Below are 27,933 nucleotides of genomic sequence, written 5' to 3'. Positions count from 1 at the left end.
ATTTTCTCTTTCCTGGGAGTTACTTTTACAGGGCAGCACTGCGACTCCATAGCCATTCTCATCTCAGAGCAAGAAAAGGCAGGTGGTGCTCCTGAGTGCTGGCGATACACCTTCATTTCATTTATTTAGAGATGGCTCTCTCAATGTTGTACTCTTAGGGGACTGAAGGAATGGCATTAGCAGAGCAGAAGAAAGTAGAACTGGAAGACAAAGAGGGGCAGACAGTCAAATAATCCCACAACAAATGGGATGGCAACTGTGACAGGGGCCGTGGAGTGACATCAGAGGCTGGGGACACCCATGTAATCTAGGATAGAACTGATGAACTTGGGATCTGATGTAAACACAGTGGGCTTTCAGAGGAAGAAAAAGATGTGTTTAAGAAATATTTATAGCCTGACCTGTGGTGGCGCAGTGGATAACGCAGCGACCTAGAATGCTGAGGTCACCGGTTTGAAACTCTGGGCTTGCCTGGTCAAGCACATATGAGAAGCAACTACAAATTGTTGGTTCCTGCTCCCCCCCCACCCCACCTTTCTCTCTCTTTCTCTACTCTCTCTAAAGTCAATAAACAAAAATTAAAAAAAAGAAGCATGTACAATGTATCATTCATATAATTTGATGACTAGTGATTTTAAGAAGGGAGGAAAAATAACTTAGTTTAGAAGCTTGAGTGGCTGGATGAATGAATTCTATCAGATACCTAGAAAGGAAAGAAAGTAGGAGGTATAATTTATAATGATGGAGATTTCACTTTTGGACACACAGAATTTGAAGTGTTTGTAAGTGATCTCATGAAATACATTGGCCAATTTGTGTACATACGTGTCTTGGTGATGGGCATTTGTTTTCCCTTTCATTTATCTACCTTTCTTTTTCTTTCTGATTTATTTTCATTGCCCATTTCTCCTGCCTTGTGTAGATGGGAAACTCTGTACTGAATGTGTCCTGATGAGAGACAGCCCACCTCCCAATATAAAACCTTAAAAGGACTGATTTTTGCTTTCCTATCCCCTTCACAGCAAGGATATGTACACATGATCTAGATTTGACCAGTCAAATGCACCCATCTGAGACTCTGAATTAGAAATGAGTGACTCAAAGAAGCAAGGACAGCAGAGGATCCATTCAGAAGGTCACCACAACACCCATTCCCCAAGGAGAAACACTAATAGTGGGACCTGCCGCATCCAGTGCACAGGGCAGCAGGGACATCTCTGGACTGAGGTTGTGGCTTAGCTTTGGCCTCCGTTTCTTTCTTTTTTTTCTTCCTTCCTTCCTTCCTTCTTTCCTTCTTTCTTTCTTTCCTTCCTTCCTTCCTTCCTTCCTTCCTTCCTTCCTTCCTTCCTTCCTTCCTTCCTTCCTTCCTTCTTTTCTTCCTTCCTTCCTTCTTTCCTTCCTTCTTGCTTAATTCCTTCCTTCCTTCCTTCCTTCCTTCTTCCTTCCTTCCTTCCTTCCTTCCTTCCTTCCTTCCTTCCTTCTTTCTTTCCTTCCTTCCTTCCTTCTTTCCTTCCTTCTTTCCTTCCTAGTGAGAGGAAGAGAGATATTGAGATAGACACCCATGTGTGCCCCCAATGGGATCCACCCAGCAACCCCCATCTGGGACTGATGCTCAAATCAACCAGCTATCCTCAGCGCCCAGGGCCAATGCTCTAACTAATCAAGCCACTGGCTGTGAAACGGGATGGGTGCAGGGGAGAGGAAGGGGAAGAGAAGCAGATGGTTGCTTCTCATGTGTGCCCTGTCTGAGGATTGAACCTGAGACATCTGTATGCTGGGCCAACACTCTATTCACTGAGCCAACCAGCCAAGACCTTCGGCCTCTGTTTTTTCTAGCACATTCTCCGAATCTTGTTTTTCAACAATTCTGAGAGTTACACATTATGTCTTTGGTAATTTACATGACTGCTCAAGTTAACCTCTGCGGCTTGCCACTTAGATCTTTGGCCAGCACACATTCAGAAGCCTGGAGGAGGGAATTAGGGTCCTCAGATTAAAAATGAAAGTGGAAACTGTGCAAGTAAATGTGATTGTCTATGGAAAGTGTGTGGAGATGAAAAAAGGAGTGGGTGAAGACAGGACCCTGAGAAATAGCCTCATTTAAAAGCTGAGCAGAGCAGAATGCCAACACTATGCCGCTGAGGGCAATTCCTTAAAGGACTATCTTCCTAGGTCAGTCATCATAGTGAAATAATCCAGGGCACAGTAGATTCAGAGGTCAGTAGTTTTTAGGACTCAGAGTCCACCAACAGGAAAGATCTCTTGGTATCTCAGGTCACAGAAACCACGAAGGTCATCAAGGGAAGTGGACAGAACAAGAAACAGGATGTCGACCTCAGTATGGTGGCAAGTAGCATCCAGAAACCAGGAAGGACAGAAAGGATCAGACCCAGCTGAAAGGTCTTGGCACAAAGACATTTGGGGACCAGCATTAGAGAAAATAGCCGCTGTAAAGAGGACATGCCTGGATGCATGCTGCTCCCAGGGCAGAAGCTATTGGCCACACTGTCCTTTCCCACTTCATATCAGCTGCTCCAGACTGCCTGGCCCTGGCCTTTAAGGTATGAACTTATACCCAAGAAAGAATAAAAGCACCCCCACACACACTGAGCCATGCAATTTATAACTGAAGCAGGTTAGAAGTGCTAGTCCTCCTTGGGAGTTCTTACTCCAGGCAACATAAACAGCTGGGTGGTTTGAGTTATAAAAAAAATGTCTTTATGTAGATGAGAACTAAATATATATGTAATATTTCTGGATGTGAGTTCATCCCTGGTGTCAATAGTAACTAAAGGGTGGGGAGCCCTGCTGGTTAGCATCTCATAGTTCCCCAATGTCTGCCACTTTCGCTGCCTGTTGCATCTAATCCGTGCTCTCTCATGCAGAAGGCACTCACTCCTTAATGTGATTTGGCCCTGCAAAGCACAATGTCCTCAGCATTAACTGGCATGTGTCAAAGTCTTTTCAACCAGGCTGAAGCATCTCATAGTATTTGATACATCTTTTGTCCTTCCCCGGAGTAGCCAGCAAAGCACTAACGTGTAAATATTCAGTAAATACTTGACCTAGATGGCTTCTAATATATATAGAACCAACACTAAGCTTTTATGCCTAAAACTTTAGACCAAGTTTACCGTAGGTCATGGTATATTTGTCTTACCATAGCTCTTTCTCTTTTGCTCTAGTTCTCGGGAAAAAACTAGGACACTGAAATTTGAAGACTTAATGGAGTTTAGAAACTTCAGTTATCTGATGTCTGTGAAGCCTGACCAGTCTACTTCTAGTCTATAGGATCATGTGGAAGTTTTACTGACAAGCTTCTACTTTGCTAACGATTTTATGATCCTGTTACACATTGTAATTTCTTAAATGGAGCTTTAATTAACGGCTTTAAATGACTTTTTTTTCTTTTTTTTAACTAAAAGCAGTGTGTGTTTTAGTTTAAAATATGGGTCATTTGTACTTCCTTTTAGAAGGGAAAAGAGCATCTATTTTAGAATCATTTCTGTACGCAAGTGGATTTCTGGAATATGAATGTTTCAATACTTTTGTGGATTCAATGGTGTTATTACCATTTTCCCAATTTTTAAACACTGTTCATTCTTTCATGGACTTTCCACAGTTTCAGTTTATTTCTGGTAATGGTAACAAGTTGATCAGCTGTGTTTATAATTATGTAGTTTTAGAAAGGAGAACTGACATAGTGAATTATATACCAGAAAAATATAAAGACATTCTGGATACAGGTTTGCCTTTCCTACATTCAGTGCTTCTGGTGAAACTATCATCTGGGCACTTACAGAATGCCTGATCCATGGTCCTGGTGGTGTACCCAGCCTTGCTGTGATCAAGACAATCACTTTGCAGAAAATCAAGTGTGGCAAAGGGCCCATACCCATGGAATTTATGGGTCATACCACATTCCCCACCATCCTGAAGCAACTGGCTTGATAAAACGATGGAACAGCCTTAGTGGCAGCACCAGCTAGATGGCACTCTCTCAGCAGTGGAGCTGTGGCCGAGTTCTCCAGGAAGTGGTATATCCTCTCAATCAGTGTCTCCTCCAGCCAGGACTCCTGGGTCCAAGAACCAAGGGGTGGAAAAGGGAGTGGCATCACCCACTATTACCCGTAGTGACTAACTAGCAACCTGTTGCTTCCTGTCCCTGAGACCTTATCCTCTGGTGGCCCAGAGGTCTTAGTTCCAATATGAGAAATACTTCTCCCAGGAGACAGAAGAATGGTTCCATTGAATGAGAAATGAAGACTGCCACCTAGTCACTCTGGGCTCCTTATACCTCTAAATCAACAGGCAAAAAGGAATTACTGTGCTGGCTGGGTAATTGATCCTGAGCACCAGGGAGAAACTGGACTCCTATGCCACCATGAAGGTAAGGAAGAGTGTCGAGAATATAGGAGATCCCTTAGAACACCTCATTGTATTACCAGGTCCTATGATTCAAGTCAATGGAAAACTACTACAACCCAATCCAAGGACTACCAATGACCAAGATCCTTAGGAGAGAAAGTTTGGGTCACCCCACCAGGAAAAGAAGTATGACCAGATGAGGTGCTTGTTAAAGAGAAAGGAATATGGAATGGACAGTGGGAAACAATAGTTATAAATACTAGCTACAACCACCTGACCAGTTGCAAAAACAAGGACTGTCATGATTATTTCTTCCTTCTTTCGTTATAAATACGTTTGTGTGTGTATACAGCATATGTCTTTGTTTTCTTCCCTCTCTTATTTCCGAATCATGCAGCATAAGATGTATTGAAATTATATTATAGTTTTTAAAATATTGTTAAATTTCACCATAGTATTTCAGTTATGGGATACCAAAAAGAATAAAAATCACCAAGGACTTTATATCCTTTTCTGGGGAAAAAGTTGTCTGCAGGATAGTTGTATCATGTTAAGCATAAGTATGACTTTCTTATCTTTCTTTGGAAATTAAGCATGATTTAAGAAGGTGAATATGGGCATCAAGTTAACAAGGGGTGAACTTGTGATGATTGAGTTTATATGGCAACTTGGTTATACCACAGTGGCCAGATATCCAACGAAACATTATTCTGGATGCTTCTGTGGGGGTGTTTTTGGATGAGATTAATATTTAAATTAATGGCCTTTGAGTAAAGCAAATTGCCCACCATAATATGGCTGGGCCTTATCGTACCAGTTAAGGGCCTAACTAGAACAAAACATGATACCCCTTGAGCAGATTGAGTAATCTGCAGCAGATTGCCTTTGGACTTGAACTACAATGTTGGCTCTTCCCTGGGTATCCAGGCTCTACTCTGCAAGTTTTGGAATTATCAACCTCCATAATTGTGGCAGCAAATTCCTTAAAATAAACATATATATCTTATTGGTTCTGTTTACCAGAAGAACACCAATTAACAGATGATCAGATTACTTGTTAATAGCTGCCATATGTGTTTTGGTTAGGATGATATATTAAAGGAATAGACAGACCAGGCCTATAAAAACATGGCAAACTGACTTAACCACCTCTTGATTCTAATAAATCAAGAAATGCTACACAAAATATAACAGAAAAATGCTGAACTTAAAAAATTATCAAGAATACAGCACAGCGAAATAAAATTATAGAAAACTAGAACTAGAGTTTGATAGACACTAGGGATAGAATGAAAAGTCCACTTACATTTAATAGATGTTCCAGAATGAAAGTCTAGGACAAAGATTGGCAAGTTTTATCTGAAAATAAATAAATAGTAAATCTATTGGGCTTTTTTGAACATATAATTTGTCACAAGTATTCAGCTCTGCAGTTGTAGTGCAGGAGCAGTCATACACAGATACATAAAAAAATAGTCAAGGCTGTGATCCAGTAAAACTTTATTTGCAATACCAGGCAGTGGCCAGATTTGGCTCGTGGTTCAAAGTTTACTGACCCTTGGTCCAGAGATAATGAATGAAAGCCAATATTTGAGAAAAGGGAAGATACTTTTCCTGAATATTTAAATGCTTAATCTTCAGGTTGAAGAAGCCTACTGAATCGGAATCAAAAGGAATATAAATAAATATAAATACAGCCCACTGAGTCACATTTTAATAAAACTTCAGAATACCAAGATCAAGTAAAAAATTTTTATAAACAACCAGAGAGAACAGAGTATCTAGAAAAAAATAGCTGATAGCACATTTCTCTATGACCAAAAAAAAAAAAGTAAAATGCAAAGAATAACAGAATCAAGTCTTCATAGGGCTAAGAGAAAATAATAGGCAACTCACAATTCTATACCCTGAAAAATTATCATTCAAGAGTAAGGCCAAAACAAAGACATTATGAAACAAGTACTGAGAGTGTTTACAACTCATATACCCTCAGGTCTAGTGGAAGGCATACTTCATAAAGAAGGAAATTCGGCCCTGGCCAATTGGCTCAGTGGTGGAGCGTTGGCCTGGCGTGCGGGGGACCTGGGTTCGATTCCCGGCCAAGGCACGTAGGAGAGGCACCCATTTGCTTCTCCACCCCCCCCTCCTTCCTCTCTGTCTCTCTCTTCCCCTCCCGCAGCGAGGCTCCATTGGAGCAAGGATGGCCCGGGCGCTGAGGATGGCTCCTTGGCCGCTGCCCCAGGCGCTGGGGTGGCTCTGGTCGCGGCAGAGCGATGCCCCGGAGGGGCAGAGCATCACCCCCTGGTGGGCAGAGCGTCGCCCCTGGTGGGCATGCCGGGTGGATCCCGGTCGGGCACATGCGGGAGTCTGTCTGACTGTCTCTCCCCGTTTCCAGCTTCAGAAAAATACAAAAAAAAAAAAAAAAAAAGAAGGAAATTCAACCCAAAAGAAGGGGTTGAGGGCAATGCAGAGCAAAAAGACTCATTTTCTGTGAGTAAATGAAATATGCTTTAATAACAAAAATTGGTAATGGTCTTAAAAATGAGACTACAATATAGGCAATAATAATCTAGATTTTGTTAAGTCAGTGTTCATGTCTAAAATTTAAAAATCAATAAATAAAATGTTTAACTTTCAAAACCAGTAAAAAGTAACACCCAATCTTGGACTTCCAACCATCCAGAACTGTGAAAACAATATATGTGTTGTTTAAGCCACCCAGTCTTATATTTGATAATAGGAGCCGTAACTAAGATCCTGGGAAGAGCAAATTATTTCAGAAGAACTTTACCAGGTAGCAATGTCTTCATAGGATCACTGTTTGTCAAGAATTTAATTTTTTTTTCAGTTTAAGAAGGGTACAAGGAAATGGATTAATAATGCACAAATACAAATAAAATGCATTCATGTGCAGTGATTTGTGCAGGTATATTTACTGTCATGCAATCACCTCCTGTATTTCCTTACCTGTTTTTTATTCTACCACTACCCAAAGACTGAGCTGTATAAGGCCTTCACCTGTAATTGGATTATATTTATATGCAAAGGGAAACTAGCTAATAAAATGGAAAAAAACAAAGATTTATAAGTAAAGAATTGATTTAGGTAGAAAATTCCGTTCGGAGTCAGGAAACAATAGGAAATATCTCAGGTAGCAAGGTTAGCCTTGAACAAGAAGAGGAACAACTTCTCCACTAAGAAGTATGGATGAATATATGTGAATATAGAGATGTTTACTTATGGAATAGGGTGAGGCAATTAGCTGAGAGAGTTCCCACCGGTCATTCTGTATTTGCTTTCAGGTTATCCAGAGAATATAAACTCTAAAAAGGCAGGTTCTTGTCTATCTTGTCACTATTATATCCTCAATATGTTAACTGAGTTGTTGAATGCCATGGTGTGATGGAGAGTTGGAGAGGACAAAACAGAGAGCTTAAAGGAAGGGTTCAAGTTAGCAGTCAGAGGGTAATGCGCTTTACAAATGAGCTCAAGGGCTGGCTGCATGTCTCTAATCAAACCTTGGTGGCAGTGGGGAGGGAGCTCTGTACAGTAGGAAACACAATCTTTCAAACAAGAAGTGCTAGCAGGCCCTTTCAAGGACCCTTTAGACATATTATCTTAGAACCAGAGAGGAAGAAGCTGCACTTTGGGGAGAGTGGAATCACCTTACCCAGCAGCTAATGCAATTGTCTTGGGAAGCCAATGAAACATGAAGCAGCAGCTCAGTGGACCCTGAAGTCTGAAGAGGTGTTTAGCCAGTTATTGGAATCGGGGATTTCAGGCTTGAAAGTAACCCTATCCCATGTAGGTCTGGATTACTACTCAACAACCTTCCTTTTTAAATATTTGGTATTGAATCATTAAGAATTGTTCTTATACCTCCAATTTCCAAGATTATAGGGTATCTGTAAACTGCAGTAGTTGTGCTTAAGGTGGCTTCCTTTTAAGCAAGTCGCCTACAACCTCTTTCTGAACCTTAGACAATGTCCTAGTCTCGGCAGTAACACATCATTTCCTAGGTGAGCTAACTCCTGGGATGATTTTTCCGAAGGTCTACTCAGACCTATTTTTAATGACCAGTTTCAAAGGGTGACATTCTTTGACCTTAACAGAAAGAAGTGCATCATTTTAGATGGAGGGTTACGATCTAAAACATCTTCACTTTCATTTTTTCTCAGATCCTGAGAAATCCAGTTCAGTGTTGCTACCCAATGGTTATATTTTAATTATTTTTCCTTTCATGCTCAACTTTGTACAAAATCTAGATATCTCCCAGGCAGAATATTCTAACTCTATGTCAGAATAAGGTATTATGGAACTTGTCAAATCTAAGAAGAGTTATTATTTTTGATTCAAGTACAAGATTATAATTGCTTTCTTGTTATGAAATGTTGAGTAAGCAGTATTAGGCAATCCCTATTAGAAACAGATGTTTATTTTTCAAAAGAATCACATTAGTTTCTGATTAGCAGCTGAATACTTTTCAGAGGCAATATCAGTTTTAGCACCAAAATAAATTTGGGCAACTGACATTGTGTTAGTCATATTACATATAGATAGTAAATAGCGGGGATCCAAGTCAAAATAGCTCAAGGAAACAAGAAAAGACTTGTTCTTACATATCCTTTGCAGGCTTTGGAGACCTAAGAATAGTTTTCTTAGGTCTCTAAAGTGTCCTCAAATTATATCATCACAATGGCTTCGTCCTCAGACAGGCTCTCCACAAACAGTAGGAAAGATGCCCCCAGCAACTTCAGGTTTACACCACCTTTTGACTTCCAGTTCCAGTAAGAAGAAAGAGAACCCTCTCCCCAGAGGCGGATTAAGGTTGGTTGAGGCCCTGGGTGCAGAAAAAATATCTGGCCCCTTAAAGAAAAGAGAGAGAGATAAGGAAAATAAAAATTCATGTTAAACATATTTTTAAATAAATAAAAAATATTATGTACTATTAATGTTAAAATTGCGCATATGAGATCAAACTTGGTGTCATTAGAAAAAAGTGTCAAGTTGGGGTTTCACAGGGCCCTTCAGAGGTCGGGGCCCAGGGTGCACGCCCAGTTTGCCCGCCATTAAATCCGCCTCTGCCTCTCCCCTAGTGAATTTTCCAATTCTCCCCAAGAATTCACTACAGCCAGGGATTATGAGATATCCGATTTGCTAGCCCGAGTCCTGCCACTTTCTTCCAATCCCCACCCCCAGTATGGAAAAGGCAGGGTTACATGATTGACAGACCACTTCCAAAGGCTCAAGGCCCTCTTCCAGGGTGCAGACTATCAACTCCTCACCGTATCCTCTCATGGTAGAAGGAACAAGAGGAAGCTCTCTTGGGCTTCTATTATTGGGGGTTAATGTATTTCATAAGGGCGAAGACTCCTAAAGTTCTCACCTCCTAATACCATCATATTGGGGTAAGGATTTCAATATATATGAATTTAAGGGGAACACAAACATTCATACCACAGCACTTAGTGGTCATTGACTCACTAGTCTTTACTGAGCTAGTCCCCTCCCCAGCTGGTATGTGGCTTTCCTCTGCAGCAGGAAGCAGGCAGAGGCTGAGAAAGATGAGTACAAAGGATTTACTGGGAATAGAACCTATGGAGGGACAGGAAAGAAACAGGATTGGGCAAAGAAAACTCCCAGACTGTGATGCAGACATGACAAGCTCCCTGCCATTCCAACAGGAAGCTATGCTTAGAGAACTACACTCTTGGGAAGAAATCCCTAGGGCCTGGCCCCATCATCTTCCTCATTCATTGGCTGGGGGCCACCCAGAGAAAAGTATGCCCTCCATTACCACCCACTTGCTTAGGCATTGGCTCCAAGAAGATTAGGATCTGGCGCAAAAGCTAAGGGCAACTCTGAGGAAAGAACTGAAGTCTGCAAATATATATTTACACTCCTTGACGCTGGGCAGTGAGACCTTCCCTGAAAGGGGATCTGTGTGGTATCTGCCACATCCTCCTGGACCCCCTTGAAGAGGAACTTTCTAAAGAACTAAGGTCTGACCTCAAAGGAGGCATTCTGATTGTGCTAGATGGTTGGGAAAGAGTGAGGCCAAGAGAACCTTTTCACTCAACATCACATAGTGCTGCTTACCCAGCCCTCAAAGCCAGCTGCTCCCAACCCCCTGATTCCCTCTAGGACCTCTCGAACCAGGGATCCTCCAACTTAGTCAAGTGTATCCTTCTATCCTTTCTGTGAGCCTTCTAGGTATTGGTATTTTCCTAGACCATGTATAACAGAGGGAAGATTGAAACAGGCTGCTGGCCTAAGAGAAGCCAATAGTGAGGAGTACTTACTTGATACAATTAACCAAAACTTATTATATAGTGCAATGATGCCCATTTTATAGGTTAAGAAACTGAGGCTCAATAAAGATAATAAGCAAGGGCACTCAATTAGCAAATAAGGCTGTGGGTATTCCAGCTCTCTTGCCCTCCAAAGTCTGGAATCTTTCTATTGGCCATTTTCCAGAAAGTTTTTCACTCAACATGGTTTTAAAAATATTTTGTGTTTAACTAGATGAATTTCTGGCTATTCAGAATGTTTGGCTATTTGGAATGGCCCATTCATTCCAAAAGGGTACTGGAAAGCTGAGATTTTACTCTCCCACAATTTCCATGCAATAGTTTAGCATGGGAACCATTCAAAGCGAGCTTTCTTTTATAAAAACAGTTAACACATGCTGTTTAACTCTTGATGGCTAATTCCCTTTGAACTTGGAAAGATCCTTCTCTGTCCTTTCTCCCTCTGCTAAGTTGCATTACTGTTTCAATTGACCTTAGCTATGACATTGAACAGTTTCCATTGCGAAGGCTCTGTTGACCAGAAGCATCTGATCCCTGATTTGTTATTCATGCCATATCCTCCTGCCTTTGTGTGAGGAGTTAATACACATATAAGGACAGCAAGGTCCAACCCTGACTCATCAAAACAAGCAAGTTAGAATTACTACAGGGACCAGTATCAGAAGCATCACATGCACATAAATAGTCCTTAGTCACTTCACTTTTACTTGTTTATATTTAAAAGAGTCTTACAGCTTTCTCTATGGGGAAACACTCTTCAAGACATGCTGCTTCCTTCCATCAGTGCCAGGGGAAGGGCAGAGAGAAGCAAAAGCTCTTGGCTAATAGGGACAGAGACATCTGCATTAGATGTTTAAAGAAGACAAAGGGAATTGGGAACATATTTGTTTAACCACATTACTTATTGCTTTATTATTATTCCTGCTTCACGTCTGACTGTACTTATGTACATTCAAAGCTGGGATCCACAGTCTGAGATACTTAACTCCTTACCACAAAACAAACATGCGTGACTATCTGAGGAGCTGGGAGATGTGACCTGAAACTCAACACCACGCCTGCACGATACAGAGATTATTGGTAAGAGAGAAAGACATGAGTTTTCAGCATCTGCTTTTTTTTCTTTCCCCCAGCCCTAGACCCTTGATCCTCATCTTAGGCAAACTGAAGGTTTAGTGAATATACATTAAGCCTAGTTACCTAAAATTAAGTTACTCAACCAAAAGAGGATATAAAGATCTGAGGCTTTGTAGCCGGGGAACCTGGGGTCAAAGGTATTCTTTGTTACTTGTTTTTTTAATACAAGTTGCTGCTTTTGAAAAGGCAAGGGAGGAAGCCTGATGGTTCACTAGGCAGGCACACCGTGCCCTCCGCTCTGCGCTCTGAGCGGCCAGGAGGAGGCAGCGCTGAGCTCTCCCTTAGTGTGTTTGGTCTCTCTTATCATTGCCACTCGGGCTCAGTTACAATGGTGCTGGCAGCGCTATTCACAATTGCCAAGATCTGGAAACAGCTCAAGTGCCCATCAACAGATGACTGGATAAAAAAGCTGTGGTACAGTTATACAATGGACTAGTTCTTGGCCATAAAAAAAAAAAACAAGGTAGAGAGGGAAATCTTATTTTTTGCAACAGCATAGGTGGACCTGGATATTATTATGCTAAGTGAAATAAGCCAATCAGAAAAAGACAAATATGATCTCACTTATATCTGGAATCTAATGAATACAGAAAACTGATGAACAAAATAGAAACAGGCATGGACATATGGAACAGACTGACAGCTGTCAGAGTGGAGGGTGTTGAGTGCCTGGGTGAAAGAAGGCGAAGGGATTAACCACAAAACACACACACACACACACACAACACAGAGACACAGACGGGGGGTGGGTTGGTGGAGAGGGGCAAAAGGAGGAGAAAAAAGGATGGAAAAAGACTTTGCTTGGGGCGACAGGCACATGATGCAGTGTGCAGATGGTGTTATATTGAGTTGTACACTTGAAATCTATATTGTTTTGTGAACCAATGTCTTCTCAATAAATTCAATTTTTTTTTTAAAAAGAATAGTGCTAGGGTTGGCTCCCACAATATCTTGTATGGATACATGTAATATCCATTTCTGAAAGTCAGTTGACTATTAGAAAAGCATCACTAAATATCTTATTTTTAAAACTTCTTATACAGAAATACTGAAAACCTCACAAAACAAATGTATAACTTAATGAATGATTAAGGCAAACACCCTTATAACGATCATTCAGGTCAGTAAACAGAATTTTGCTAGCAACCCTGAAAGCTCCTTCATGTGCCCTAGTCATAGCCCTTTCCTTCCTTTCAAAGTGATTACTATTCTGATTTTTATAAAAGTTTTTCTTGTATTCCTTTATAGTTTTTTTACCCAAATGATAGAAAATATATAAAAATTAGTCTTATGTATTTTTTTAAAAGATGCTTTTTATGTCTCATTAAACCTGCAAATGCCCCCTCAAACCTTTTCTTTTCCTTATCATTGATTTGTTGAACGACTCAGAAAGTTTGACCAATAGATTGCCACAGTCTGGATTTTGCTGATGGCACACGGATGGTGTACTCGACATTGTTCCTGCCCATGGGATTTCTGGCATTTAGAAGCTGGATTCATTCTGCTGCTTGGCTTTAACAAGTCTAGAACCAACATCCCTTCCTTCTCCCCCCACCCAGAAGGAAGGGCCTTTCCTCCCAGGTGCAGACTCAGCCTTTGCAGGCACATCCCCCATTTCATGCTTTTATATTTTCTTATCAGCTTGTCCCATCACCTAAAATGCCCACTCTGCTTTCTCTATCTAGAAAATGACCACTCAGTCTTCAGGGCCCAATTCAAAAGTCAAATGTCACTTGCCAAGCCTGTGAAGTCTTCACACATCCCCTGGGAGAATATGGCACTGGGTCCCTATCGTGTTCTCACTCTTCTCCATCCCAGCACTTGCTACACCCTATCATATTTGCCCGAACTCATGGCTCTCCCTACCCCCTACTTCCCCACCCCAACCCTGCTCCTTAGCAGTGACCATCTTATATGAGTAGAAGCAGGCGTGGGCAATATGCTTCCATGCCTCCTTGTAGGGAATACCTGGACTCCTATCGCTCCCTCAACCCCACAGTGGTCCAAAGAGGGGTGCTCCCCACTGAAGGGCTCTTCTTCCTTTTCTGGTTCCTCCAACCTAGCTCTTAAGCAACTCTTTTGTTTCAAAATGTCCATATGCTTTCCTGCCTTCAATTGCTTCTTCGTAAGAAGGATCTGTACCCTCATCTGATCTGCTGTTGGCTTGCAATTTGGATTTCAAAGAGAAAGATCATAGAATATCACCCTGTCCCGTGTATAATGGAACATCATCCTGTTCCCATTATATCGCAGATATTTCAACAGCATGTGCAGTATAATGCCATCTCTCTTCAGTCAAACCATTAACCGATACAGGTAACATTGGATATACACACATGCCCCAAATTACACCTGTCCTCAAGCAGCGATGGACAAGCAATGAGGAGTGTATTTGCTCACACTGACCCATTAAACTCTTGTTCACATTTCAAGTCTGGCTTCAAAATCATAAGAACATCTTCTGATTAACTTGGCCCAGTTCCCTGAATTCCTCTACTCAATGAGCCTCATTAATTATGTACCTAGAGATTTTACTCTATTCATATGCTGTTGCTATATTATTCTGTGAAGATGTTTTTCATTTCTTCTCATATGCAGTTTGAGAGGAAGATCTGATCTTGCCAGGTTTTTGTTGTTGTTGTTGTTGTTGTTTTATCTCTCCCACCATGTCTGTTTCCACTTCTGCAGAGAAGACAGACCCAGGAAATGTCACTGATAAATGTATGCGACTATACATGAACCTGGACTCTTGTCATTTTCTAGTACAAGAACTAAAAGAGCTGAGGGAGAAAAGATGCTAAAACTTCTAGCCTCTCTGAAGTACATTTTATCCCGAGTGTGGGTTTTTCTTTTTGTCTCACTAATCTGTGGAAATGTGCTAACCTGCCAATCTCTTGAGCTATTCAAGTAAAAAATTGTGGAGCAAGTTTTAGCTTTTGACTTTTCAGAATCCAATTTAAAGTTCTAAATATAATAAAAAATATATTACTTTGAGTATGGCTATAGCTATTTGTGTTTTTGTTTTGGGGGTTGTTTATTTTTTGTAAACAAATACCATTGAGTCAGTGTTTTTCATCAACCTGTTTTTTTACATAAAAGCCAGTGTTTTTACGAACTGATACCACAGTCCCCTGTGATATTATAATGGTTTCTCTGAGACAATGAGCCCTGATAATAATGTTGTGAGTCAAATTTGAAATGTTTAAATTTTTTTATTACTTTTTACTTTCCAAAAGGAGTACCTTTCAGATCCTATACTTACATATCTATGATACTTTATAGAAATGTTGATACTTTTCTGAAGACAAAAGTCATGTGGCCAAATGTGGACCAAAGAAGCTTGATATTTCTTCTGAGAGAAGGTAAACCCTCAGAAGACTCAGGTCAGCCAAGATTTATGAAAAAACAGTGCGCGCACGCGCGTATGTGCGTGTGCATGTGTGTGTGTAATATACAGTGTCCGTAAAGTCATGGTGCACTTTTGACCGGTCACAGGAAAGCAACAAAAGATGATAGAAATGTGAAATCTGCACCAAATAAAAGGAAAACTCTCCCAGTTTCTTACCTATTTAGTGCAGTTCGATGTGGGCTCATGCACAGATTTTTAGGGATCCTTAGATAGCTATCCCGTATAGCCTCTACAGACTCGTCATTGACTGATGGCCTACCAGAACGGGGTTTCTCCACCAAACTGCCGGTTTCCTTCAACTGCTTATCCCACCGAGTAATGTTATTCCTATGTGGTGGTGCTTCGTTATAAACGCATCGATATTCATGTTGCACTTTGGTCACGGACTTGAATTTAGCGAGCCACAGAACACACTGAACTTTCCTCTGTACCATCCACATCTCAACTGGCATGGCCGTGGGCTGCTCCGCTGTATACACGGTGTTACATTATCATCTGCGCATGCGCACATGCTGCCACATCATCCTACAGAAACTGGGAGGGTTTTCCTTTTATTTTATTTCACATTTCTATCGTCTTTTGTTGCTTTCCTGTGACCGGTCAAAAGTGCACCATGACTTTACGGACACACTGTATGTTCAAGGTGTACACTGCAGGTAAGGGCCCCTTACTGCCCAGCTGAGGAAAGGACACCACACAGCCCAGAGAAATGACAGGATGTTCCTTGGAATCATTCCTCATATTTTTTTCAGTCAATAAATTAAGAAAGGATCTAAATAATTTTCATAAAAAATGTCAGAGAAGATTGGCAGTGTGTGCCCACACATGCCATTGTGCACATGCTTTGGTGTTCAAATCATTAATTAGTAAATGCATGCATTAGACTTCATCTATTAATTTAAAAAGAGTTACAGCCTTGATTATGCTAAGCAAGGTACAATACATTGCATTTACTCATGGTAATGTAAGTATTTGAATGGGAAGACACTACTTAAAATCGATGAGTGGGTAATTTTGATAAAATGAATAAGAGAATTGACTTCACATATTTCTAATACAATCTCTCAGTAGCTGGGCTCCCCTAGCAATGGGCAGCCTGCAGCGCCCAGACTCGGTCACTCCTCCCTGACGGAATGCCAAGCTCCTTTCCTTCTATTGCCCTCTCTCTTCTTCCAAAGATAGTTAATATTTCCGCCTTTCTTATTTGTAGCTACTGCCATTGCTTCCCCCGGGTTATTTTATTCCCTAAGCCTATCTCTATTCTCCTTCTTTTCATTCCCCCTAAAATGAATCTGTCTCTTGTAATTCTAGCTTCTTATTATTAGTACCCAAAGGAAAGGAAATAATAGATTCAGGAAAATCCTAAAAAGTTATATTCATAAATTATTGAACAAGAAACATTTACAGCTTCTTTCTAAACCTGCGTTGTCCAATATGATAGTCACTATCTGCATGTGGCAACTTAAATATAAATTTAAATAAATTAAAATGAAATGAAATAAAAATTCCAGTTTCTTCATCTCACTAACCACAACTCAAGTACTCAGTAGCGATAGCTAAAATATAGGATGACACCAAATATTTTCATTATCACAGAAAGGTCATCGGACCGAGTGTTATTCTGGATTCCCTTCTCTGAAGGAGAGGTCAAATGCTTTTGTTCTATCCCTTTTTCCTTTCAGCAAATGCTCTCTACCTTGTTGAAGAGGTCATGCACCTTCTGGCCTCGCCAGGCCTCCTCCCACGGACGTGTTCCAGCAGGACAGTCATCTGGCTTCTGAACCGAGTGGATGGTAGACGCCGCAGTGAGAGGCATCTAAGTTCTCCGTGTGAATCTAGGGAAACTCTACTGCCCAGAGAGACCCGATGAAATCAGCAAGCCTGCGGGAGCTTAGTCCTCCGACGGAAGATAAGTACAGGGCAGGGAATAGGCAGTGAAGTAATTCAGGGAGCATACTTAAGATCCAAAGATGCGGTACAGTCAGACACCACGTGACATTTCGGCCAACGATGAACCACATATATGGCTATGGTTCCATTAGATTATAATGGAACTGGATTTCCTGTATAAAATGAAAGAATAAGCAGTTCAGAAAGAACCCTGTTTTCTCCTATGGGAGTGATATCTGTGGCACTGGGCAGTAGATGCCGTCACTCACAGCACCTCAATTGTGAGTGCACAGCTTACATCTGAGTCAGCCACTGACCTGGTTAACACAGAGGGCCTGCCTGTTCCCCCAGCAATCCATGTTCAGAGGGCGCTGCAGCCCTCCCAGACCTAGCTTGATGGCCTTCAGAGTACATTGCTGTAAATGTTTTGTTGAGGACCTAAGACCCCGTACAAGGACACAGGTCACAGGAGTGACCCTAACAGTATTAAGTGCCACTTTCACTTGAGTAAAAGATTTCTTATAGTGTGAAGTCAGCCTATTCCTGTATCTTGAAAATATTTTCGGGTTGTAATGATATAAAGCACAGGTAAGTTTTATTTCTTCCATTAATTCAATGCCAGAGAGAGTCCTTTGTGCCAGATAGATAGGGTCAATGGAACCAAAAACAAATTTCCAAAGTCAAAATGTTAAACTCTCAGTTCTATACCCTGTCTATGAGAAACAACTATTTTACAAATACCACAGAGTTCATTAATCTGACCACTGTTCCAACATGCAGTAGCCAAAACCAGATTGCCATGACAGTGCCCCATATCCCTCATCTCTTCGTCTTGATTTCTTATTCCAACTGGTCGTCAGGCCATCTTTCACTTCCCCTTGATGGTCACTACCATGACGATCTACTCCTTACCCAGCCAGTCTCTCCTCCGTATTTTTACTTTTATTTTCCCTCTTCTTTTTATTTTTCTTTTCCTTTTCCTTTTCTTTTTAAGTGAGAGGAGGGGAGATAGTGATACAGACTCCTGTATGCGCCCTGACTAGGATCCACCCAGCAACCCCATCTGGGGAAGATGCTCAAATCAACTGAACTATTTTTAGTACCTGAGGCTGACGCTTGGACCAACCAAGCTATCCTCAGTGCCCAGGGCCAACACTCAAAACAATTGAGACACTGGCTGTGGAAGGGAAAGAGGGAGAGAAGAAGGAGAGGGAGGGGGAGAGGAGCAGATGGCCGCTTCTCATGTGCGCCCTGACAGGGAATCGAACCTGGGACGCCCATACACTGGACCAATGCTCTATCCATTGAGCTACTGGCCAGGGTTCCTCCATATTTCTAATCAGGCCAGCCCATATTCCTATCCATGAAACAGCACTGACAGCTTCAGTGGTCTATTCTTGACCCTGTCAGAAGGAAGCCGGGGAAGGGCTGTGGGACAGTGTTTATAATGTCTGCAGTCATGGACAGGAATGTCCTAGGCCTCATGTCACTCACCACTCACTCACTGACTCACCCAGAGCCACTTGCAGTCTTGTAAATTCCATTCGTGGTCAGTGCAGTGCCCTACACAGGTGTACCATTTTTTATCTTTTATAACGTATTCTTACTGTACCATTTCTATGTTTCGGTACACAAACACTTAGCATTGTGATATAATTGCCTGCAGTATTGAATAAGTAACACTCTGTGCTGGCTCAGAGCCCAGCAATAGGCTGTGCCATATAGTCTAGGCGTGCGGTAGGCTCAACCACCTAGGTGTGCGTAAGTGCACTCCGTGATGTTCACACAAAATGAGCAAATTGCCTAACAACAAGGCGTGACTGCACTCACATTAGAAGGAATTTAGAATTCCAGTATACCTCACTTTATGCAACACTAAATGGTGTATAAACAAATAGGTAAAGAACAAAAGCTCACAATTTAAAGAAAGAAAACCTGCAGTGAAAAGACCACAAATTTCAAGAATCCCTTTTCAAGTATAAATTGCCATCCATTTAAAGGATCAAGGCTTTCAGAAAGGAACAGGGCGCACCTGTAGGCAAGGCCTCAGGGAATTTGCTGGAAGCATCTTATTAACACAAATTACTTCTGAGCCTGGCAGACTGCTCAGACCTCACAGGCACGCCTTCCTCACTTGCCATCTGCTGCCCAGCACTCCGGACAGGCCGCAGGAGCCAGTAAGGGTTTTACAGATTCATTTATATCTGTGGTCCCTCTACACAGCCATCATCCTCCCAACATCGTTAAACCGCAATTTTGGCTGAATTAATAGTAGGGCTTACACGGGTATGGTTGTACAAACACTATGTTTTGCTGAGCCAAGCAATAGATATGATTTTCTTTCACTGACCTCATTGTTGTCCCATTTCTTTATTTCCGATGTATCTTTCACTGATTCTTTCTCTAATTCTAACAGTTCTGCAGAACCGATGCTCTTCTTCATAGATTTCCCTGTCTTCTCTCGGGCCCATCCTCTCTGGGATCCTCCGCCCCCCCCCCACCGCTCCCCACCCCACCCCACCGCTCCCCACCCCACCCCACCCCCCACCCCCATCCCTGGCATCAGCTGTCATTCTGCTCCGACTGGACCGGATTCACAGCAGGCTGCTGTGACGTTGTCCTGGGCTCTCTTTCACTGCTCTCCTGGGGCCCATCTCCTGGGCTCTTGCCTTTTCCTATCTTTATTTACTCCTTTGTTTTGCTAGAAAACATTTTTGAGTTATTTTTTTTTTCCTAAGAAAAGGTGCATGAAATGTCAGTTTCTGAAAATTATTCTACCCTAACATTTGATTGATAATTTGGCTGGTTTAAGATTTAGGTTAGCGGTCACTTTCACTCAGATTTTGAAGGCCTTGCTCCATTGCCTTCCTGCTTCCTATGGTGCTGATCAGAAGCCTGATGTCATTTGATTCCTGCATGTGACCTGTGATAAACTTAATTGCTATATCAGGACCCGAAAATGGGGGCTCCTGGCCTATGTCACAAATCTAAGCCTGACAAGGGAAATGCCTCAGTGTCTAGGAAAGCTAACAGCAATCATGATCCTCAACTCAGCCTTAGCTTTCCTTACCCGAGAAAACAGGAGAAGCCCCACCCCTAGCCAGTCCTGCCCTGTTTCCCCATTAGCTCTTCTCTACAAAGCTCACACTGGCCCCACATCCCTCGGAACAGCGCTCACTGCTTGTGAGGCACAGCGCTGCCCCGTCCACCGGCTGTTTCCCTTGAATCGAGGACATCAAACTCGTTATTAACTTGTTTTAGTTTTGTCATTTGATACCAGCTTTTTTCCTCTTTAATGGGCATTAATGTGAATTTTTTAAAATTATTATTGTTCTTTGGACAAGGAACTTGATGGGCCCTGAGAGGGGAGGTTTTCTGCCCTGGAAATTATTACATGCCTGAACAATTTCCGCTCTGTTTTATATCTTTCTAAAATTCTTCTTAATTAGGTATAAGATCTCTCTAATTCATTCCCTTTCTTATTTTTCTCCTATTTTCCTTTCATTTTTTTCTTTTTTACTATTCCTTAAGAAATTTCATTAACTTTATCTTCCAAATGTTCCTCTGAAACTATTTCCACTAGTATTCCTCTAGTTCTGATATGTTTACATCTCCTTTGGTTTTATGAATGCAATATTTTCTCTTCCCTCTCTGAAGGTATCCATTAAGAGTTAAAGTTAGTCATTTCCCATTGTCTCTGGTTTTAGAGGTTCCTTCTGCTATTTGTCTGTATTGGCCTTTGTCTTTCACACACAAAGTGTCCTTCAAACCTCTGGTGATCTTTGGTTGACTTGTGATGGTTAATTTTATGTGTCAGCTTGACTGAGCCAAAAGGTGCCCAGATATTTGGTCAAACAGTATTCTGGGTGTTTCTGTAAGGGTATTTCTGAATGAGATAACGTTTGAATTAGTAGACTGAATAAAGCAGATTGCCCTCCCAAATGTGGGTAGGCCCCATCATCAGTTGAAGGCTTGAATGAAAATAAAATGGTTGTCCCTCCCCCAAGTAGGAGGGAATTTTTCCCTGCCTTTGGACTCAACCAGAAACATTGATTCTTCCCTGGTCTTGAGCCTGCTGATTCTTGGATAGGAACCATAACATTGGTTCTCCCGGTTCTCAGGCTTTCAGATTCAGCATAGAGCTAAACCATTGCCTTTCCTGAGTGTCCAGCTTACCAACTCACCCTGAAGATCTGAGACTTGCCCTTCTCTATGATGGTGTGAGCCAATTAGTTTTAAGTAATCAATTAATTTAAATATTTTTATTTATTCATTTTGGAGAGAGAGAGAAAGAGAGAGTAAGAGAGATACATTGATTTATTGTTCCACTTATTTAGGTATTCCTTGGTTATTTCTTGTGTGTGCCCTGACCAGGGATCAAACCCACAACCTTGGAGTATCAGGACAACATTGTAACTAACTGAGCTACCCAGCCAGGACCAGTAATTAATTAATTTTAAAATTAATACACATATTATTGGATCTGTTTCTCTGGAGAACCCTGACCAATAAATTTTTTGTTTGTGTGTGTGTGTATGAGAGAGAGAGAGAGAGATACTAAAATGTTGATTTGAAAACGCTGGGTCTGGAAAGACTTATTCACTAGATAGTTTCATTGCCAATATGTGTAGGTCTCTTTTTTTCTGTAGTTCTGCAATCTCCCCAAGAAAGCACCTTCTAATTTTCTGCTTCTGAAGGTATAAATATGTTTGGTGGGTGGGGGAAATGGTCAAAGGGTCTCAGAAATCAGTGTTTTCAGTAGTGGTCGAAGGTTACAGATGACACTGGAGGGTCCAACTGTTCCTTCTCTGCTGGCGGCTGCAAAAGATTTAAGTTGTGATGCGCTGAGGCATCCAGCATAGGTGCTAAAGGAATTTCTCTCTTACGCTTTGAGAATAGCACTGACTGAGCGCCATCCTTGGGAGAATTGAGAGGACTGTCACTCAGTCATTGTCCTTAGGGCTTACTTCTGCAGCATCATGACTGAGAATGGCTGGTAATGACCGCAGGTCCAGACTCGCAGAATCTCCCCTTGTTTTCAGCCCCGTGCCTCACCCCATCTTCCAACAAGTCCTCAAGCTGTTGGGGTTCTGCAGGTGACGGGCTTGTCCCTCTGTAGGCACTTAGGTTGAAGGCGTCTGACTGCCTACTCAGTAACCACCATCCATCTGCCTTAAATATTATAGGAACTTGTTGCCGTTGTGCATTCTTTGTTGTCTCGGTGTTTCTACTCCAGCTTTGTGAGTTTAAGGCATTTTATTCCTTTCCAGTCATTTTGGTGGAATTTATAGAAGAGATAATGAATCAATTTACCATGATAACCCAGATCTCCAGTTCTTCAAAGTACATGATTAATCATTATAAGTAGGGTTATGTAATTTAGCATCTAAACTAGGACATCACTGAAAGCAAAATGGGTGCTTAAAATAATTATATAATCTTACAAATTTTTTTCTATTACCTAACAAATTGGTATCATACTAGTGGATCTACAAAAAAAGTTGTATTCAAACTATTTTTAGATATATAAGCTTTCTAGAAAATTATATCAATGTATTTTCAATAAAATTACATATCCACATAGATTAAAGTAAAATTTTCAGAAGTTCCTTATATTGATGAGTTAAACATTACAAAACAGAATAATCACTTCTGGAACATAGTCATATATTTTAATCAGTTTTTTTTTTTTAATTATTTGTGTCCTTAGCATTTTTATTTATTTATTTTTTTTTGTATTTTTTTGAAGCTGGAAACGGGGAGAGACAGTCAGACAGACTCCCGCATGCGCCCGACCGGGATCCACCCGGCATGCCCACCAGGGGGCGACGCTCTGCCCACCAGGGGGCCACGCTCTGCCCACCGGGGGCGATGCTCTGCCCCTCCGGGGCGTCACTCTTCTGCAACCAGAGCCATTCCAGCGCCTGGGGCAGAGGCCAAGGAGCCATCCCCAGCGCCCGGGCCATCTTTGCTCCAATGGAGCCTTGGCTGCAGGAGGGGAAGAGAGAGACAGAGAGGAAGGAGAGGGGGAGGGGTGGAGAAGCAGATGGGCACTTCTCCTGTGTGCCCTGGCCGGGAATCGAACCCGGGACCTCTGCACACCAGGCCGATGCTCTACCACTGAGCCAACCGGCCAGGGCTTAATCAGTTTTTTAGCAAGATCTATTTCTAATAGCATGTCACTGTTACTTTTCTGAACAATGTGCTTTAAAAGTATAACTAACTAGTAATTATTCTTAATAGTTCATAAAATTTACTATAATATTTTCAACATTCTATTTACAGACAATAAATTTGAAATTGCTGACATCTTCAATTGACTTTTCTCTGTAGACCATAATATTTTACACAAGAAAACACTCTCTCCAGGGTTTGAGGTACATGGGAAGCTCAGAACAAATTCTGCTAGACAAAAGATAGTCTCAATTTTACATTTTTAAAATGAAGTATGTATATATATTTGAGCCCAATATTATTATAAGTACGGTCTTTTGCCTATATTCAAAGTAGTATTCTTTGATAACTACTTTTATAGGATAAAAATTTATTAATATGTCATCTTTGCTTATTATTAAATGCCATTTTCTGAAAAATACAACCAAGATTTAAAGGGCTCATTTACAAAATAATATACTGTTGTAGGTCAGTTAGGTGGAGTTGTAATTCCTCAAAGGCTTAAGTTTTTCTGAATTCCAGTTAATGGTGGACAATAAAGAGAGAATATACATCTGACCAGGCTGAAATCTCTTTCTGAATTCAGTAGTTCAGTTAGTCTGTACATACATAAAAATACTTGTTAACCCTAACAAGTACAACTTCCCTTTTGATTGGTAGGGCACTGCCGCTGGTTTGAACACAACATTATGCACGCACACAACCAATTCCAAATACATTTCTGCTCCATCGTCTCCTAATTCAGTAAGAACATGGTTATTGCTCTGATTCTGTCCCTTACCACAATTTGTATTTGTATTATGAATACAAAAACAAATCATTTTATCTTCAATGTTAAACTTTTGAACTGTATGTACAGGAAAATTCACTATAATATCACATATTTCAAATTCAACAGAATAAACTTTCAAAAGCTTTACTTTGATTCTATTAATTTGATTTTTTTAAATGAACCATTACTGGTAATAACTCGACTGTTATCTGTCTGAAGCATCTGATGTCACAGATAAAAAAACAGGCATCAATTATCTGTTCACAAATTCTTCCTTTGCTAATAGATAAAGCACATTGACAGTTATCACTTTATTTTTTTCTACATGTACAAGAGAACTTGAAATTAAAAGTGAGAGAAATTTAGAACTCTAGTCATTTTATCCAAAGAAAAGTCATACTTCATACAGTGATGTGTAAACACACACTTTTTGCAGCTGTACATGTTAAATTGTGTTCAAACTCAATAAGTATTCTTAGAATAACTATCAACTTTTCAAGTGGATGTTGATAGTTCTTCAGTAAATTTTTATCTTCTGTTTTCAAGTAGTCAGAGATGTCACCACTGACTCCATGGTAAATAGTAAGATTGAAAAAAAAGTGCCCGGCTTATACATTCACCATTGGTTGTATTGAGAAATTAAAATTCAGTTCTTAATTCTTCATTAAAATTGTGTGCTCTTAAAATGTTCATTGCTGCCTTACCAGGCAGTGCCACAGTGGATAGAACATCAGACTGGGACACAGAAGACCCAGGTTTGAAACCCCGAGGTCACTGGCTTGAGTTCGGACTCATCCAGCTTGAGCATGGGCTCACCAGCTTGAGCTTGGAGTCACTGGCTTGAACGTGGGATCATAGACATGAACCCTAAGTCACTGGCTTGAGTCCAAAGGTCACAGGCTTGAAGTCCAGGGTTGCCAGCTTGAGCCCAAGGTTGCTGGCTTGAGCAAGGGGTCACTCACTCTGCTGTAACCCCCAGTCAGGAACACATGAGAAAGCAATCAATGAACAACTAAGGTGCCACAACAAAGAATTGATGCTTCTCATCTCTCTCCCTTCCTGTCTGTCTGTCCCTATCTGCCCCCCCCCCCACCCCGTCTCTGTCATATACACAAAAAAAAATTCATTGCTAGGACAAAATTGAGGGGTAAGAAACTTCAAAAACCCACTCCTCCATAAAAGCAATTAAAAAACTAAAAAAAACAGTAAGAATCAATTTTTAGTTTGTTTTTTGGAACTTCTAAAACTAACCCCAAACTGGCAGCAACCCAAGGAGTGCTTATTCAAGAAAAACAGCCACATGTGGGTAAAAACAGTGAGCTTTGTGGATTCTTAGCTTACTCTAGTCCCATTCCCTATTACCCAGCTCAACAGTAGCCTTGAAAATAACAGCTTGTGTCCCTAGCATGGACAATGGGTAGAGGAGAGAGCAGAACAGATCATTTACAGATTTTTCTTCATCTCTCTGGTGGCTCTCTGCAGGAACTTTTCAAAAGGCCTGTCTTTATCTCATCTGACTGGCACTCTCATTTGTGACAAAGCTATATGGGCACAAGGACTCCTTGTCAAAACTATTTATAGGCAAATATTTCAGTTCTTACTACCCAATGCAATAAATAACAGTCGGAGCAAAAATAGATGAAACAAAAAGCTTGGGGAAAAAGTTGTAGAGTGTGATGCTTTAGATAACAAGGGCTTAGGATAGCTCTTACAGATTCCTGAGAATTTAGACACATGGCCAGGACTTGCTTAGGTCAAGCTGTGTTTATGCTCAGAAAAGACCTTAGAAGTCCCTAAACCCTCACCTCTGGCTGATTTGGAGACTCTGTAGAAGCTGGAAGTAAAGGCAAAAGTAGGGGTGTAAATTTTCTGGCTAAGTGTTGAAGGTGTGTCCCAAAATACAAAGCACCTCTGCAAAGACGGGGAGATATTTTTGGTTCTAGACATTGAAGGAAATCTCTATCCAACCATTAGCTGGATGCTAAGCTCAGGCTATTCTGAGATCTTAAGGAGACAAAACAATCACAAAAAAAGAGGAATAAAACTGGAACACTCATATTTCCTAATATCAAAGCTTACTGCAAAAGTACTGTGTGGTACTGGCATAGGATATATATATGTATAGATCAATGGAACAGAATGGAGAATCCAGCAATAAACTTATATGACTATGGTTAATTGATTTTCTAAAAGGATACCAAGATCACTCATTTGGGAAAGAATAATCTTTGCAACAAATTGTGCTAAGACAACTGAAAATCTACATGCAAAAGAATAAATATATATAAAAGATTACCTTACATCATATATAAAGTTAACTCAAAATGAACAAAGAACTAAATATAAGAGCTAAAATTATAGATGCTTAGAAGGAAAAAAGGTATAAGTCTGTATAACTTTGGATTAGGAAATGGTTTCTTAAATATAACACCAAAATCATGAGCAACAAAAAAATTAATTGAGGCCATGGCCAGTTGGCTCAGTGGTAGAGCATCAGTCCAGCCTGTGGACATCCAGGTTTGATTCCTGGTCAGGGGGCACAGGAGAAGTGCCCATCTGCTTCTCCACCCTTCCCCTTCTCCTTTCTCTCTATCTCTCTCTTCCCCTCCCACAGCCAAGGCTCCATTGGAGCAAAGTTGCCCTGGGCCCTTAGGATGGCTCCATGGCCTCTGCCTCAGACACTAGAATGGCTCCAGTTGCAATGGAGCAACACCCCAGATGGGCAGAGCATTACCCCATAGTGGGCTTGCTGGGTGGATCCAGGTCGGACACATGCGAGAGTCTGTCTCTCTGCCTCCCTGCTTCTCACTTCAGAAAAATACAAAATAATAATAATAAAAAAAATTGGACTTAATCAAAATTAGAAGCATTTGTGCATTAAAGGTTACTTTCAAGAAAGTACAAAGACAACCCACAATGGAAGAAAATATTTGTAAATCTATAAGGGTTTTAAAATACAGACATATAATGAACTCTTACAACTCAATAATTTAAAAGGTAAACATTCAATTAAAAATGGGCTAGAGCCCTGGCCGGTTGGCTCAGTGGTAGAGCGTCGGCCTGGCGTGCAGGAGTCCCGGGTCCGATTCCCAACCAGGGCACACAGGAGAAGCGCCCATCTGCTTCTCCACCCCTCCCCCTCTCCTTCCTCTCTGTCTCTCTCTTCCCCTCCCGCAGCCAAGGCTCCATTGGAGCAAAGTTGGCCCAGGCCCTGAGGATAGCTCTGTGGCCTCTGCCTCAGGCGCTAGAATGGCTCTGGTTGCAACAGAGCGATGCCCCAGATGGGCAGAGCATCGCCCCCTGGTGGGCGTGCCAGGTGGATTCCGGTCGGGCACATGCGGGAGTCTGTCTGACTGCCTCCCCGTTTCCAACTTCAGAAAAATACAAAAAAAAAAAAATGTGCTAGAGATTTAAATACACATTTCTCTAAAGAAGAGGTATAAATGAACAATATGCACATGAAAAGATGTTCAACATTATTAGTCATTAGGTAAATGCAAATCAAAACCAAGATGAGATATTACCTCATTCCCCTCTAGGAAGGCTATAATTAAATGGTAGATAGTAACAAGTATTGGTGAGCATGTAAAGAAGTTGAAACTCTCATACACTCCTGGTGGGAATGTAAAATGGTGTAGTTGCTTTGGGAACTTGGTGTAGCTTGGCAGTTCCTCAAAAAATTACCATAATATCTAGCAATTTCATTCTTAGGTATATATCCAAGAGAATGGAAAATATATGTTCAAACAAATATGTGTATACAAATGTTCATTTCTGCATTATCCAAAATAACCAGATAGTAGAAATAACATGTGTCCATTAACTTATGTATGGATAAACAAAATATGTCACGTCTGCACAATGGAATATTA

Source organism: Saccopteryx leptura, chromosome 1 (assembly GCF_036850995.1).
Source record: "Saccopteryx leptura isolate mSacLep1 chromosome 1, mSacLep1_pri_phased_curated, whole genome shotgun sequence".
In the NCBI taxonomy this organism is placed as follows: Eukaryota; Metazoa; Chordata; class Mammalia; order Chiroptera; family Emballonuridae; genus Saccopteryx; species Saccopteryx leptura.
The sequence above is the reverse complement of the archived record's forward strand: the minus strand, read 5'-3'. Positions refer to the sequence as shown.